At 44.9% G+C, this 15,252-nt stretch overlaps 1 long non-coding RNA gene across 1 annotated transcript in view; it reads left to right on the top strand.

Moving 5' to 3' along the window:
• The window catches only part of LOC144132297 (uncharacterized), an 86,701-nt gene extending 73,041 nt beyond the window's left edge, over positions 1-13,660 (top strand). Inside the window, exon 3 of the long non-coding RNA XR_013314764.1 lies at positions 13,279-13,660. This is a non-coding gene — a long non-coding RNA (uncharacterized LOC144132297). The remainder of the gene's footprint in view (positions 1-13,278) is intronic.
• Positions 13,661-15,252: the final 1,592 nt, after the last annotated feature.

The raw sequence follows: 15,252 nt of genomic DNA, 5'->3' as shown, positions 1-15,252 counted from the left end.
CTAGAAGTTGTTGACACACGTAGAAATTTACATTTTTTAATGTTTAATTCCAGCGACCATGATTGGCACCAAATAGAGATAGCGCTAAGGTCTCCTTGAAGAGAAGATATGTCATTGTCACTTATTATTTCACTGAAGATCATGCAATCATCTGAGAATAAGTGAATATTAGAGGAAACACAATAGGGTAGATCATTAATGAAAATTAAAAAAGAAGAGGACCAAGTACAGACCCTTGAGGTACGCCAGAATGTACTCTACTAGGCTGCGAAGTAGAGTCATTAGCATAAACAAATTTTGAACGGTTAAAAAGAAAGCACTCGAGTCAAGCAAGCAGTTTGGGATCGATGTTAAGTCGATTCAACTTAAACATTAGAAGATTATGGCATACTTTATCAAACGCTTTCGAAAAATCTAAAAATATACAGTCGGCAAGTGAAGAGTTGTCATGAATGATGTTCAGCTTATGCATTAATGATACTAGTTGTGTTTCACATGAATATGTCTTGCAGAAACCATGTTGCGATGATGAAAAAAATGAATTAGTTTCGAGAAAGCTAGCAAGATTTGAGGCAAGTACATGTTCTAGAATTTTACATGGAGTGCAAGTGAGCGAAATAGGACGGCAATTATAAGGACAATGCTTATCACCTGATTTATGGAGTGAGATCACCTTCCCGACCTTCCATTCAGCAGGCAAGGAACCTTTTTCGAGCGACTGCTGGAAAATTATTGTTAAAACAATTGAAGAATAACTGCTCGTGGTTTTCAAAAATTTCACATTGATGAAATCGTGTCCAGGAGCGGAAGATGGTTTTAGAGAGAGATGAAATAATTGATTCAACGCCTGCTGCTTCAATGGTTATGGGAAACATTGCTGGGTAATCGTTGACGTCCGTGGATTGGAGAGTAATATTGGTGGTTGGCAAAAAGTTGCGCAGGAAAGCTTCGTTAAATACGGACGCACATTCGTTAATTGGAGTAACATTTGAAGAGCTGTCATTCAGGGTTATCATGTCATCAGCTTTGGGGTTAATGACACGCCAGAATTTTTTGATGCTGGTTTTAAGCGTGGATGGCAAGGTGTTAAGAAGAAGGTTATCCTTGGCTTGTTTAAGTGCGGTCACATACTCGTGGGCTACCAGTTTGTGTCTAGCCCACCGCGTTATGTCAGAAGAACCTTTGGCTGATTTATAGAGACGCTTTTTTTTATTAGACAAGCGCTTGAGACAGATGTACCACGGAGCGTTATGTTTTGATGCGAGCGTGCAAAGGGGGATGTATTTGTTTGTAAGTTCAGCAATTTTAGAAGCAAGCATATCCCAGTTGGACTGAACACTACGACGGTCAAAGTCTGTCAAAAATACGTCAAGAAAGGTGGATAATTCAGAGTTAATGGCTTTAATATTTGCTTTTGCGTAATTTTGGAACGGTTTGAATTTTTAAACGGCTTTTGGTCACAAAATATTCGAGCTGAATGAAAGTGCCGAGTGGTCGCTTAAGCCGGGTAAGTACATGATGTCGGAAACAAGATCAGGCCGTGATGTTAATGCAAGGTCAAGTGTGTTTGCAACGGATTCCATAATCCTTGTAGGTTTCGTAACAAGTTGTGAAAACGAGAAAACAGAGCACATATCTAAGAAATCAGTTGTTAATTACAAAAAAGGCTGTAAAGTTGGAGATTCAGTGCTCCATACTACATTCGGTAGATTAAAATCGCCAAGCAGAAATAAAGGTAATGTGGGATAACGGTTTGTAACGATGTTAATGACATCATGTGCCTCATTTACGAAGGTAGATGGATTATATGGGGAGCGGTAACAAACACCAATGATTATCTTCTTATGGTTTAGTTCAACGACGGCCCAGACTGTTTCTAGGTCGGTAGAGACGTGAATACATTGGGATGGGAAATCTTTCGAAATGGCTAAGAGCGCGCCACCACCCTGTCGCTTTGTTGGGTCACAACGAAACAGTGAAAAACGGTGAGCAGTTTGAAAAATCTCATGATCGCGAACCTGTGAATGCAGCCACGTTTCAGTAAGCACTAAAATATCGGTATTGCAACCATCTAAGACAGATGTTAAGGAAGCACGCTTATTCATGATGTTTTAAAGAAAACTGATACGTCGGACGCGTCTCGTCCACTTCCCCTCACATTTTCCTAACTTGAGACGTGTTCAGAATCAACTTGCTGGCCACTATTTCGTGGTTCGTACGCAGCCCGTGACCCGAAAGACGCGGGTTCGATGCTTGCCGCGGCGGCCGAATTTCGATGGAGGCGAAATTCTAGAGGCCCGTGTACTGTGATTTCAGTGCATGGTAAAGAACCCCAGGTGGTCGAAATTTCCAGAGCCCTTCACTATGGCATCCCTCATAGCGTGAGGCACTTTGGGACGTTAAACCCCCACAAACCATAAACCTTTCAACAAAGAACTGTCATCATTTCATTAAATAACTAGTGCCATACCTTCTCCGCTTATTCGACCTACACATGGGCACAGCCATATTGCTGCACCGCAGCTGCGCTTCCATTTCGGCGAGTGCAAGCCAGCCTAGAACTCATGCTGCACTTCTAGAACTAGTGCAGAAAGTGCAGCCAAACGGAAGAGACCTTATGATTATGTGGCTATTTCCTTTGCATTGCGTGGGCGACAGTTTTTGTCCTAGTCATTACATAAAAATAGGAAACAAAAAGGAAACGTGGAAACATTCACTATTAAGACAACAGCTTTCACCTGCAGACCCCAAATGAACAAAGCCTGCCTGTATAGTGAACAAAGCAACTAGGCTGTCACGGATCTAGCAAATTATAATTTTGAAAGTGGGCCTCCTGCTATGAAACTGGTGACGTTTGTGCCCCTAGAGGCAAGCATAGGCAAGCAGCCACAGACGAATGTTGGTAGGACAGGTAGCTGAACGAGGAAGTAGTTCCTATAATTGAAGAATACATGGAAAGACAAGGACGAGACATGTTTATGTTTTTCTTTCTATGTTTGTCGTTTTGTTTTCACAAGTAAGGAGTAGATGTTTGTTGTAGTTTCACTTTTTTAGGAAAATGGGGAGGGGGTTGTTCACGTTGAGACATGCAGCCCAAAAGACAGCACAGGAGTGACTCACACAACATTGGTGTTTTGTTTTGTTCCTACTGTTCTGTGTCCTTGCACCTTTTGCCCCCAAGTGAGGCATTGACATAATCTTACGTGGTGCTATGCTGGTAAAGGATGTGCGGTGCATGCATATGGGCGTGTGGCATTCAGATTCAAGCACCAACACACGGCTTCTAGTGCAGTAGGAATTACGGGAGGAAAACTCAAGGATGTAAATAAATAGTTTAGCTCTTCAGTTTGCCTTTCCTGAAAAATTCTGCGGCAGGAGGTTTTAATACATGTCAGCCCACCCCTCATGTCATATTCCCTTGTGGGCCTTTGAGGTACAAATAAATAAAAAACGTAGTGCCCTTTCAAACAGTAGAATTTGCAGCTTTGGTGCAAGATTTCCGGTGGCCCCTTCAGGGAGCGTTTGCCCAGAGCTTGTAGTGATTGCTTAATGGCACTTTGTCCCAAGAACCAGACAGTTAACCAATTGCCCTTGTGCCTCTTGGTGAGAAAATCTGAGAGGTCAAAATGACAATTTACCGTAGCTGTGAACAGTAATGAGCTGGATGTATTGCCGAAGAGAACCGAGGTCATCTACTTGACAGTGGTAAGAATTTTGGATTGATTAGAGCATAGATGGCTTAACAAACACCATCTTCCATATCTTAAAGGGACTATGCAATGAATAAAAAGTCGCTTGTAAATGTTTTCAATGCTTAGAAATGATGCTAAGAAGCATTCACACCAAGTATGAGTCTTGGGAACTGAGCTGGCAATTTATTATGAATTTTTAAAAACAGTGTTTTTTAAAATTTGCGGGCTGATTGGTGTGCTCGTAGTGACCAATTTTGAAACTAAAATCGTGAAAAAAGACGTCACTATACCCATGACGTCAGCAGGCTACCACACGCTGTCATTCGCTGGAGCCATGACGTCGCGGGCACACTTCCGGTAGCCCTAAAAATCGCCTGCTCGTGCCGCCGCGCGACCCTCTCGGGCAAGCGCGAGCCAGGGCATTGCCTTTGCACTTATGGTTTCAATTTTCCTCTGCCGCCTCCTTCTGTCGGGAGTTCCGGAGCCACTCGCAGTGGCTCGCCGAGTCGCACCTGTCGTCGCTGGCGTTCAGCCGGTACGGCGTGAACGCATAGGGCTCGATGCCCATCGCGGCCGTTAAGAGCGAGCAGTTGCGCCTCGAGGTCCGGGTCCATTACTCCTAACTACAACAGACGACAAGCAAAGAAACCCGACGCGCGCCGCAATCGCGCCGACGCTGCTGCTGGGGTGCTAGGAGCGACAACCGGAAGCTGCAAAAGGAACGTAAGTTGATGACGTAATCATGGGCGGGGCCCAGTCCCATAGCTGTTTTCTTTATTTTTGTCTGGTGCCCCACGTGTAAGAGTTGAGGGGGGAGAGGAGGAGCATAATTTTTAATTGTCTATATCTTTGTTGTTATTGATGCTAGCTTAAAATTTAAATTCTTGCGTTGGGGTGACGAGTGATGAAATGCCTATCTCTCGTCTGTTTCACGTAATCTCAATTAATTTATTGCATTGTCCCTTTAATAGATATGGCATTGTTGGCATGTGTAATTAAAAATATGTTTTGATGTGTGTGGCTGGTGAGCTGTCAGCTTGGGCATGAGCTTTGAGCGAGGCCACTGCACTATGTCTTTGTTGTACATTGGCTTTCGTGGTGCTCCAACTTCCTCCTTCCCCCACCTGTGTTAGGAATGTCGCCATAGGGCCGAGCGAAAGTGGTGTGGTGTAATTAGAGCAATGGCATGGCTGTAAGGTCCATCCGAACAGCACTGCGTAAGACTTGTTTGCTGGATTGGCCCTGCAGTCAGAATTGAGGTGAGTTATGAGTGGGCCACTGGAAAAAGACAGTAGTAGAGCAGTGGAAAACATGCCACGAATGGTGGAGAGCTACAGTTTGGAGGCAACCTTTGATGCCTGTGTTGCCACTGTGGTCAAATTATCTGTTCTGAACGCATCGCATAGCAATAGATCAGAACTTCAATTTTATAGTTGGCTCATGGGCCTTACTTCAGGAGGTGTATGAATCGGTTCAGATTTCACATTGAGACGCATCAAATTCAGCAACCTTAGTACTCACAGGTACAGTAAAACCTCGTTAAGGCGTACCTCGTGGCACTGCGGAAAAACTGTGTGCAAAGCAGCAATATTGTCACGAAGACGACGAAGCTGGCAGTGGTGCGGGAACGGAAAGGTCGCGTTATAGGCGAGCGACCATTAAAATCATCTCACTGCCATCATTCATCGCCGCTTATTATGCGGCTGGTCGGCACGTAACATTTGGTGTGAGATGCGGGGGAACCATCCCCATCCTGGTCCTGGAGCTTCGGAGTCCTCCGGCTGCCGTTATCGCCGGCCGTGTGCACCTGGTTCGCCTCGCTCGGCTGTGCCCCAGCCCGCTGAACCTGTACCGACCTCGCCGCTCACTCCAGCCTTGTCCCTCACCCTGACCACAAGACACGTTGACATGACAACCCTGCTGCAGCCCTAGACGCTGCCCACACATGAGGACACCGCCCCCCTGCCCATGCAGTTCAGTGCAATTCAAGGGCTTCGGCCGTCGGCTCCTGGCGACCTGTGACCCGGAAGCTTCGTCAACCAGGATTCATTCACACATATTTTTCATCATGGCAGCCAGCACTTCCCCCCATGCCATTTCTGCTCTACCGTCCTCTGAGCGCGTCTCTCCATCAGTGTCTTCTGCTATTCACTATTGGGACGATCACTCGGCAACCTTGGGTAGTGTCACGAAAACGACGAAGCTGGCAGTGGTGCGGGAACAGAAAGGTCGCGCTATAGACGAGCGGCCATTAAAATCAGCTCACTGCCATCGTTCATCGCCGCTTATTATTTGGCTGGTCGCCACGTAACAATATGCCCAAACTGAAAGCAGCCTGAGTATATCCGTTGACCTGGTAAGAGATGATACCTGAGGCATTTCAAAGAATGCACAGGTGAAACCTTTTAACTACATAGCTACTAGTGCAGCCTCAAAGGCATGTAAGCCAGGTCCTCGTGTCCCCGCTGCTCTATTAGGCCGTATTTGAGTGAACAAGCAAGTGTCTAGCACGCATGCAGTTTTTCCAACTGTACAGGTTTAGCTGTCTTCAGCTTCCATGTAGGCGTTACTTTCATTGGATGGTGTTCTGCCAATGATGGAAGCAACAGTGTCAATACCAAACTGTGCTAAAGAAGTCTTGGCTGCAGTGTGTAATACATCACCAATCATGCAAAAAAATGAGTCTCCTTAATTAAGCCTCCTCTGCAACAAAATACCTCCTGTAAACAGGTATTTAGGAATACCTGCTCTATTCCGAGGCCTGGATTGGGAACAGGTGGGGATAAGAGTTAATGGAGAACACCTTAGTAATCTGCAATTCGCAGGTGATATCGCTAAGTTGCTCAGGATAACTGCAAAGCAAGATCAGTGAGCAGAATGGTGGGTCTAAAGAATTAGAGTATAGACACCTAACTTTTGGGTTCGTGTTTTTTGTTTGTAATGATGCGTAAGGCGTTGTTATAAATGAATTACCACCTGGTATTCTCCTATAGCCACTAAATAATTTATAATAGCATTTTTTTCTCGTGTTTCGGTCTCAATTTCAACAGGTCACGTGTGGCATGAAAAAACAGCAATATAATCGCTGCGTCTACATTAGTTGTCATTCTGGCTCTTGAGGAAGGCTGGCTTCAGCACTGCAGTAAATTATACCGATGAAGCAGCGATTATATGGGCGTTTTTCCATGCCTCACGTGACACAAAAGCACTCCTTGATGTCACAGCAATTGTCCGGCTGTTGAAGCTGAAACAGCGTGACAGAAAAAATTCAGTTATAAATTATTTAGCGGCCCTGAGCAAATATCGCATGGTGATTCATGCGTAGTAGTATTTTCTGCATCGTTGTAGAGAAGAAAACATGCCACCAAAATTATGTGTCTGTATTCTTTTAGCACGCAGAAAACCAAAGGGAAAATGCTCTTGGCCATTCCCTCTACTGCAAATGCTGTGTGGTGCATAATATTGTGACATGGTGGCCGTCCAAAGAGTAAGGCATGATGAACGATGGCAGAGATTTAATTTAATGGCCGTTGGCCTAGCAGGAGTGCTCTGTACCGCACCACAGCCATTTCATCGTCTTCGTCACAATACTCCTTTTTCTAATGGACATTGTCACATGTAGGAAACTGGGTGGTGTGTCATCGTTTGTGTAAGAACTTAAGGACACTGAGAAGTTCCCTAGGTAGCCGCTGACCACACAGCACACATGGCAAAATTACTTTTGAAAAGTAATTAAATTCCATTTAATTGCTTCCCTAAAAATCACAGAAGTAAATTACATTACAAATGACTGGTCTCAAGAACTAATTACATTACAATTACCTGCCTTAAGTAATGAAAATTACTTCTTAGTTTTAATGATGAAATGTTGCGCATTGGTCATAGTTTGTGCAAAATTTCTAGAGTTTTTTGTTTGCACCGCCACTGAGCTTGAAAATGGGCGTCGGAAATTTTGCCCTCTTTAGTCAATTTGAACAGCCGATTTGCTGATGTAGATGAGATCTTTGTCATATCACTCTTCAATCAGAAGTACATCGTTCAATGTGTAATATGGTCCCACCATCCTGATTTTGAAGAATTTGTCATCCGCGTAAACAGCGGGAGTGCATTGACTGCTTATCCATGCATCATCCCAGAAGTGCACAGGTGCTCGAGAAGCTGCCAATTCTGTGGTTCAATTGATTTGTTCTGGAGGCAAGTTGGTGGAAATACATTGCACATCGCTAGGACGCTGTTGCCTTTGTTGCCCTTGAGTTAGAAATAGGGCCTCAACTGAGGCCACAAAAACCCGACAACTCACGACCAATTTTCTTAGACGTGTCAGTTGAGACTTCTTGTCAGTGCGGCGACGCCGAAGTACTTGCTCAAGCACTTGCAGTGCGTCTGCGCGAAGGTGCCATATGGCATGCCTTGGTCATAGAGCTCTCCTGGTGGCCATGCAGTGCGTTTGTGTGCGAGACCGTATGCAGTGCAGGAGGATGCGCGTAGCAGTCCTGTGACTGATATGCAGACTCTTCACCAAGGCAGTGCTGACACCTGCGCGCACATCACCTCTCGTCCGCGTGCACCGCTTCCCTGGGGTGCTGGCTATTACTGCTTGCGCGCTTTTAAGGCACAAGCCTTAAGTGGCACATTAACATCGATAACCAGTGTCATTATCGATATCCAGGAAAAGTGATCCACAACCCCCAGTGACATCATCAGCAAAGAGAAAAATTTCTTCCAAAGGTGCAGAGATTGAACCAAGAGCCTTCAGATTGCGAGGTGATCACACAACCCATGGGCCACAAAACCGCGTTGCTTCTTGACAAGTAATGATTCATTTAATGTATGTGTTGCCGTATGACTGTAAGCTAATGAGTAGGTGTGTCATTAGAAAGGAAGGAAACAATATAAATTAAAAAGTGAATGTTTTTCGCCATCAAAGCATGGAAGAAGTCTCAAGTGCCCTCCGTAATTTATTCTTGCTTTGGGAGTCGCCATGGTGGCTCATTATGTATGACAGTATGGTGCTCGGCTGCTGACACGAAAGACTCTGGTTTGATCCCGACCGCGGCAGTCTCATTTCGGTGGAGGTGAATTGCTATAGGCCCGTGTATTGTGCGATGTCAGTGTACGTTAAAGAACCCTAAGTGGTCAAAATTCCCGGATCCCTTAACTATGGCGTCCCTTAAATATGGATCCCTTAACTATGGATCCCTAACTATGGCTATTGCTTTGGGACATTAAACTCCCATAAACTGGTTCTTTGCTTTGTATATGCTCATCTCCACAAACGCTAGGCCAAAGCATGGCAGACACGAGGAGAAGCATGGACTCGCTATGCAGCAAAAGTAATATCGCTAGTAATTAGTAATAATCTGTGAAATTGCTGCTTTAAAGTAGTTCATTACATTACTAAATTACCAGGCCACAAAAGTAATGAATTACATTAGAAATTACCTTGAAAAGTAATTTTATTACAGTAATTTAATTGCTGTCTAGTCTGCCACACACTGATTTCATGGTGATTGCACACTGCTTTGAATGAATGCGAAATCCTGACATGATAGTGTCTGCAAATGGTAGGAGAAAAGGCCTTTTGCATTTTTAAGGCAAACGTTTGTGCCACCTTCCCTTTTATTTTTTTGTCTCGACCTCCTCCCCCTTTTTTTGATGTTATGAAAGCAATGTTTTAGCAACAAGCTTGAATTAGCACCTACGAAAAATTTGTTTGCGGGTCTGCACGTGATTGTCTCTATGTCCAGGTTTTGCGCCATTTCCTAGTCCCTGGCATTTATTGGCACTTTCACTTCATTAAAACCTTTGCGAATGTGCTGGCACAAATTTTGAAAATTTCCTTTTCTGGCGCTTGCAAGTTTTCATATTTTCATTTTCCATGGGGCTGAAGTTTCATTGTCACGTCCAGTCCGTCAACTATTTCTTAGCGTTTCCAGATAGTTTGTCCTGTTACACTTGTGCATTGTGGAAGAGCCGCAGCTGCTCTTAAAATGCTTTGTCTCCTTGCCTTTGTGCAGAGCAGCAGCAGCATCTTCTCCGCAGTGCTCAGGTGCATTTGGGCAAAGCATCCAAAAATTGTGACTAGCTTGGCTGGCATTTACCTTGGTCTCTGAATGCATCGTATGATCAGAATTTGGCAAAATTATGGAGATGTATACCAGGGGATCGTTTCAAAAAGTTATCCAGGATTTGTATTGTGAATAAAAATAGCACAACACGCATAATTTTTCGTTTTGTGATACTGCAGATTACACGAACCAAGAACAGAACAGCAAGGTTCTACTGTATTTCTTTGAAGGGCTGTGACGGTTTTAAAGGGTGTCTAGAAACCTAGAATTGTCAGAGGAATTTCGTTTACCTGGAAAAATCGAGGAATTGTGAGGAATACCATCAAGAAAGTGGCCAAGTCTGGGAAAAGGACGGACTGAAATTAACGCAGTGGTCTGCTGAGAATTTTAACGATACTGTGAGTGTCCAGCACACGGTCCGTTCTATTGGCATGACATTTTTTGCTTCTAACGGGTATTAGGCATGGCGGCCTGTCTGTTTTAGCCGTCTTTTTCTTGTCTTCAATTCAGTGAGCATTGTATATACAGGTTGCCACACCCCTCATTAAATTTGAGCTAGTGCATATGAATAGACACAGTTACATTGTATATACAGGTTGCCACACCCCTCATTAAATTTGAGCTAGTGCATATGAATAGACACAGTTACGTTCAAAAGTATTTTCTGTGGAATAAGCCGTAGTCATAGTAATGTGCAGAATTCGTGCGCTTTCAGTATGCTGATGTGAGGTGCCACGCCACCCTAGCGTGGCATCAAAATCGATCTGTAAATCTTGCTCTCAGGCCTCGTCAATCTTGTAGGCTATTTCAGAAACAAACAAATAGAGGCTAGTTTCTCTGCGGTTCGACCTATGATGACGATGTCATCAAAAGCTGTTACTTTTTGTGGAAGTCGTTTGTTGCTTGTCCCGTGGCATTGTTGCTATCAAAAGGGATGCCAGAGTGTGCCTTCATTGGAAAGGCTGATGAGCAAACCAACCTTTGTCAGCCCTCTTGTTCAAGGGTTCCTTCTTGAAAGCCTGAAATATTTTTTTTGCGATACAATGAGCAGTGTATGAAGCCCCTGAAAGCATCCAGAGTGTTCCGTTTAGAAATTTTCCAGAATTTTGTCAAAGTAGAGTTGTTTGTTTCTTCTGTGAAAGCACATGTAATGTCAGCACATATGGCCACCACTCTTATGAACCATTAAAAGAAAGCAAAAACTTGTGAGCATAATTTTAACAAACTTCGAAACCTAAGAGTCCAGATCAGTCAGGCACTTCTCGTCCAGGGAGAAGGGAAACAGCTGCTGAAATTCCTGCACAGATTCCTAGTTGAAATGTGCCAGCATCTGTGGGTCCGTTACGGCCAGGGATTCCAGTGTGGTGAAACCCATACACGAGTTAAGCGGGCCATGTCCCGTCAAGAATGCTGCTTCTGGGGCAGCATTCCATGGCTGGAGGTTTCACAAGGAAGTGTGGAAGAGGTCGTCTTGTTAATGCTGTCACTCTTGTTTTGGCTTAAGCTGCTGTTCATCGATTTTTTGTCATTCTATGTTTCTCAACAATGCCACATCACGTCATACGCCTTTTTAGTGTCTGAACTGTGACAAGAAGAGTATTTCAACCGCAGCCGTGGCCTCGTGCTTGAGTGCTCGCCTCGGCTACGGGAGGTCGTGGGTTCGATTCCCGCAGTCTCCGGTCCACCAGCCGGTTAATCCAATGGGAACAGGCGATCCCCCTGCCTAGTGCTCGGCTCTCCAGGGGTGCACCGCGTGGGAAGGATAGCCTGCACCTCAAAATTTCCGTCAAATGCGGGCACAAAAACGACTCCACATGGTTAAAACCCGCAGTCCAGAACTCTCGCCTTGTGCCAGTTACAGAACTTACAACGTTCACTTCTCTAGCCTCACGAGAGATGTGCCATAGCACTCTCCGCTCACGAACACCCTTCGAGCAAAGTGCAGCGGTATTTGCTTGCTACAGTTGTGGCTGGTTCACACGCATCGGCAGGTGTGCACGACGGGTTACAAAAAAAATTGGTGGTGGTTTAGCTTTGCTTAAACCTCGAGTGACGCGATAGCTACAGCTGGCCGGGTGGAACTTGGCCACGTGACCAACCACGTGGCTAACGACGTGATCAGCCACGGCGCCGCGCCGCCGGCAGCTGCTCCGCACCATGTGATAGCATGACGGCGCCGCCACGCTGAAGGCTCGAAATGCTACCGTAGTGTAGCTATCGCTACAAAAAAAGATGGGCTTCTACCGCACAAGGTGGATTTGATTTAGGGTTGCTTGATGGCGGAAATTATCTCTGATCCTTCAAGTCAACGGTTTGGTAGAAGACCCTTTTCCCAAGCATCTCATTCTAGATCATGAGCCGAGCACCATCATGCCGGGGGAAATCTTGTACCCATTAAAGAACCACTGGGTACCCGGCGGCACTGGGAATCGAACACAGCACCTCCCGAATGTGAGGCGGATGCTCTACCACAAGGCCACGCTTCGGTGTTAAAATCTTCGCCAAAAGGCCAAGAAGTGAAAAGCCGAAAGATTGTTGTTCGGCAGCTTACAAAGCCGGGCTGTCATGTTTTTTCCTGAACAGAGTTGTGGCTCAGACAAATTGTACCATTCTGCATGATTTCCCCTCATTCATTGCGATGCTCAATAAGCTTTAGGATGTGATAAATGATGAGGAGGAATAAAATATTTGTGTCAAATGTTTCTTTTCGTCATTGCATTTTGTGGAAACATGTTTGCATTGTAATTTCAAATATGTGTTTTAATATTTGAACTACTCGAAAAGAAGGCATATCGCAGTACTGGCCGGCATTTCGAAAGGCCTTGGTATGCGCAGCATGTGTATGAGAGCAGACGATGCAACGGTCCCTGTGTCACTACTTTTGGAGCCCACATGACCAGGGTTGCTGCTCTTCCTCCGGAGTGACGTCACAACGCACCCTGGCACTCAGAAACCGACATCGCTCGGTATCAATAATGCAATAATATTTAATGCGCATATTTGAATCGCGGAGCATGTATCACACGCCTGGTGGGAGTATGCAATGCTTGAAACTAAGAACACTCCAACCGAAACTTTGGCGTCTTCGCCCCTTTAAGGTTTTGGGTTTAGCATATGGACCTTGTGACCTCCTGTGTGCCAGCGTCAGAAGCCTTTCAGAAACCCTTGCGTTGTTTGTCTTGACTATTTTCATTCATTCTTGGTCTCTGCCTTGTACAGACTTCTTCTTGTGTGTGGTTTCACTGGCACTTCTTGAACAATGTTCCTTTTATCCTTTTTTGAGGATTTTTCTAATGTCCATACGCAAAGCCACTACAGGAGTGCGTGGGCTGCTGCTTTAGTCTGTTAGGAGATGCCCTTATCTTTTTTTCTCTCATATGCATTCCTTTTTTGTGTATTTGTTTGTGGGTTTCTCATAGTGGTTTATTAGTTGCATTTTATTGTTCTGAGTTTGCATACTTTTTTCTCTTTTCATGGCATCCAAACCTGTGTATGACTGACACTGTATGACTGAGCAGCCGACCTTGCATGGCGCGGTATTCTCTGGTCCCAGACACCTATTCCCCGTTACAGGCTACTGGCTCAAGATTGTGCCCACAAGTCTGCACCTTGGCCAACAAGCAGAGTTGCATTAGACCCACGCTGGGCAGGACTTCCGTGCCAAATAAAGTATTCCTACCGACACGCCTTGTCAGTAATTAATGAAGTGTATGAATAAATGAGTAACAACTTCGTTGGCTCTATAGAAAAACAAAGCAGTTTTTTCTTTAAGGCCATACCCAGCCACCACATTGTTTCCTCTGAGTAACCTACTCATCTTTGCGGTAAGTGCTTGCCGTGTGTTGCATCACAGTCTGAAGTGTTGCTGCAGAACTGCATATTGCCTTCCTGTTTATGCCATTGCAGCAGAAAATGCTCCACAAAGCTAATGAGGAAAAGAAATTTTACCAACATGCTGCTTTGAGGCAACTGCTAAAAGGGTACTGAAGCCCAATGAAAATGTAAATCAGGTAATGAAGAGGATGTTTGTGGGCACTGCACGTGTATACTTTTAATGCATAGAAGGGGCCAGTTTCAACTTTTTTACAGGTGGGCAGTGCCTTTTCTAATTGCACCACCACTGAGTGGGATGCTTGTACCCATACCACCACCTCACTTGGCACTTGAGCATTGACAGTGCTAGGGAAGCTCTTGCTGAACATTGTAATCGAGGCCCCTTGTGAATTGAGTGTTCCTGGTAGGTATTTTACAAAGGCAAGGTACCTGTCCTAGCAGTGCTACCGGGATTGCAACTCGCTGCAAACGAGGTGGATTCTGTAGCACTGGACCCTTGCTGGCAATTTGTGAAATTTGTATTACCTGAAACTGCTCTGTAAAAGAGCATAAAGAAAACGATGTCTTCCACAGTGATTCATGCCACGCAACATGACATGGCCAGTTTATTCATTGCTTCAGGTTCAAGACATCAGCCAGTTTCTATACGGTAGCTTCAGACTTGCACTGGAAAACTACATTTCTCTTGACACTTTTTGAGCAGTAATTGGGTTTAGCGTGCTTTTCATGATTTATGCTTGGGGTGCACAAACTGGGTAATATCAGGCTTTAACTGCTAACAAAAGGACCTAAATATTCGCTAAATTTGATTTATAGTCTTCTCTTACTGTTGTGGCATATCTTTCCTCAAGCATAACAGTGGCCTGCGCTAGGTGTCTGAGTGATTAATTCGCATCACCTCTTAATGTCAGACTGACTTTTTTCTTGGTTCTAACTTTTCTCAGCTGCTGAGGGCCATTACTGCCAGAGAGGTATATAAGGTGCGTACTGTACACAGACAGGGAAATCGTTTTAATTCAGACCTGCGGTATTTACAAACTGGCGCTGCGCTCCCATCAAAATCGCGTATTTCGGTGCGACAAAGCTGCCGGTAATATAACCGTACGCAACAGCCATGCAGCTTATTACCTGTCCTGAACAATGAAGCATGGCAATGCCTACAGCATGCTGCATGCGACCATCGTGGAGCACCACTCGTCTACTACCCCAGTCACACGGTGCTTTCGAAGTGTAGTTTCTCTCCCCAGATGCGCTCTTGTTCCTGCCACGACATAGGGCCAGTTTATTTTAGCACATGCGGGGCCGATCGAGCGGAATCTATGAGGCGCCGCTATTAATGCTGTCAGTGCTGATGAGCGGTCGCATAAGAATGAAAAGACCCGTACCAACCCATGGTCGGGCGCTCACATTTATTTCGAACTCTGCGTAAAGAACTATTTTTCGGTCCCCTTACCCTTCTTTTCTAATCAGCATAGTTTGAACAAATTTTAGGTCGCTTAATAGTTTGAAGTATCGAAGCGTCGAATGCCTGACCACTGGTACGTGGCCATATATATATATTTCCCATCCATGGCGCGCGCACAATTTGTCCCTAAACATAATGATCCTTGGATATATTGCCTTCATCTTCAAAAGACTTGTCGCAAATCTCAAAAGCG

Source organism: Amblyomma americanum, chromosome 5 (genome assembly GCF_052857255.1).
Source record: "Amblyomma americanum isolate KBUSLIRL-KWMA chromosome 5, ASM5285725v1, whole genome shotgun sequence".
Taxonomy (NCBI): Eukaryota; Metazoa; Arthropoda; class Arachnida; order Ixodida; family Ixodidae; genus Amblyomma; species Amblyomma americanum.
This window is presented reverse-complemented; position numbering and strand designations above follow the sequence as displayed.